Here is a 2850-nt window from a genome sequence, read left to right as displayed (position 1 = left end):
TAAAACGCGTTCTTAAAAGGACAATGATATACATATTATACTAATTGTACATAGTTTTTTCTAACTCACTGCCATGGCCATTAATTGCAATGTTATTGTAGGGTGTTTTTACATCTTTCAGAAGTTGGGCGAAAGTTATTTATATGATTCGTGTTCTACTTTATGTTACTGTTTGCTTAGGTGTTCTTATATATTTATAATTATTTTACTACTTTGCACCATTCATCTGTTGGAATAAAGTTTTCAGGGGTCTTTGGTTACCAATCCCTTGGACATATTTAAATTTGTTCTTCATCTGTTCAAAATATATTTGCAAGAAACGTGAAAAGCTTTCTGGCATCTACAAAACCAGAGTTGCTGTTGATGTGTGAAGAAGAAGAAGAGGCTCTCAACCTTTTCGTTTTGGCTCAGGACCCACTTGTAAACAACGGTGGCTAGTTGCGAACAAGAAAGTAGATTTAATGCAAAAATCATTTGGCTTACTAAATAAATGAAAACTTAAAATATGCATAAACTATTATCTATTTTCAAAGTCTATTCGCGAGCCTTTCACACATTCTAAACAACCCTGGTCCAAAGAACGAGGATGTAGACCTATAAGAACGCTAAATTTTATTGAGTAACATCGATAAATGAATACATTCATTCAATTCGTTTTTATTATTACATAATTTTTCATTCTCACGTTACGTAATAGAATGAATAACAATGAACGTTGTTGTTTAGGATATGTACTTACCTGTTTTTTTTTTATATTTTCCTTTCTTAACCATCGTTATTGTCTGGTACACATATCAACTGATTAGTGTGGTCGCATGTGATGAAATTATAAGTAGTAGTAGAATGAATTACCCCGATAATAAAAGAATGGTAACTTTTCACAGTACTTCACCCCTAATAACTCTAAAACTATAAAATATTGTTAGAATGCGCTCCTTTTTGAAATTATTTCGTTTGTGAATATCTGTGATTTCCGTTTCGTTGCTTCGACAGGAACTATCAACCCTCGTGATATACTTTTCTTCTATGATATGGACTTTTGTGCGCAATCTGTCCGGGAAGTGGAAAACACTAGAGAGGTGAAATCGTATCAAAAAGCTGAGCTTTTGCACATTTATTCTATAGACGTAAGAGACCCCAAGAAAGTAATCGCTACGAACAGAATTAATTCTATGATATTTTACAACAGGAAGGATTTGGGGCAAAGTAGTGTAATTTTTAAAGCCATAGCTCCTTACTTGATTCATGACTTCCGCTGGAAATATAATCAATTATTACATATTGTTGGAATCATTAGAACGCTGTATCTCAAGGGTTTAAAATATATAAGAAGAATTAACTTTCCATTTTGTTCATTAATATTCTCTTTTATAAACATATTATGCTTTTATTAGCAAAATAAGGCAACAAATCCTTATACCTATTCGAAGCGGCTCCTAAATAGCCAAATTAAAATTCACTGTCAAACTCTGAACTATACTTGGATGTGTAGCAGTTCATTTGACAACCCTAAGTACATGCCTGTTGTTGATATATGAATAAAAATATTTGGAATAAGTACAATGTAATTGTTAAAATAGGATTTGTGTGATGACAAATAATGTTTAATATATATGAATAAAAATATTTGGAATAAGAACAATGTAATGTTTTAAATAGGATTTGTGTGATGGCAAATAATGTTTAGTGTGTTTGTTTAACATTATGTTTCTTTTACAGTGAAGATTGCTTGTACAGCCAGATGTTTGATGATACATCACTGTTAATGGGTTTTCGTTCATGTTGTTGTGTAAAATTTTTGAATACAATTTCAAAACATATATCATAGCTGAGTTCTGCTTAATTAATCTTAATGTTTGTGCACGTATACGGCAGAAAAATTTTTCCACTCTTACTCACTTGCCAGCCTTGCTCAGTTTACTTGTAGTTTTCGAGCTATTTGTTTAGTGTGGCCTATGTATATATATCATTATAATACGATAGATATATTCATATTTATATATTTGGTGATTTTTCTGTGAATACAGAGATGATATTTGTTGCTGCTAATGTTTTATCCAAAGACGGTTTTACACTTAAAGGCAGAATCCTGTACACTCCTAATATTTTTCTGTAACTGGTCAATAGTTAATTAGTATTTAGTGTCTGTTTGGTGAAACTAACCAAATATACACATATTATTATTAATATAATGTTTTTGTTTTATAAGATGGCGTCATATCTGTTGAAAGTATTCTTAAGGTATTAAGCTTAAAGCAATACTTCTTGAATTCCAGTTCTAAGTATCTTACGAAATTGAAGTTGTAAAAGCAAAAGTTTCATTATTAAATATATTTTCCCACTGGTAAATGATCGATTAATGCAGTAAGTCTAATAGAAGACTTCAGAAGTATTTCTTAACAAATATTTGTTATTATTTTCCATGATAAAGATCAATAAGTTAAGCCTTTTGATTTTTTTTCAAACATTAAAATTTGTTATGACGTTTAGATTATCTTGTCCCTTTTCAGAAAACTGCCGACCTAACAACAGTTTCTCGCAATTTAAAAGTAAGATATACCAGTTGATTCATCTTTTCGACTCTGTGAAGTGTGGAATTTTGGATGATAAAAAACATCTTGCTCTTCTCATAGCTAGTAATATAGATAAGGTTACGTTGATGGTATCCAGAGTGTTGCAAGTGTGGTGGGCAGCTGTGGAATCTGATGTAAGGCTAACACCTGTAAAACTGGATCGTCAAAGAGCAAGGACTTTCACAGATAATTTGTCAACATTATCATGGCCATAAATTGAGATTGGCCTGAAGCTTATCTCACTGTATATATATATATATATATATATATATATACA

The sequence above is a fragment of the Limulus polyphemus genome, unplaced genomic scaffold (genome assembly GCF_000517525.1).
Source record: "Limulus polyphemus unplaced genomic scaffold, Limulus_polyphemus-2.1.2 Scaffold185, whole genome shotgun sequence".
Lineage (NCBI taxonomy): Eukaryota > Metazoa > Arthropoda > Merostomata > Xiphosura > Limulidae > Limulus > Limulus polyphemus.
This window is presented reverse-complemented; position numbering follows the sequence as displayed.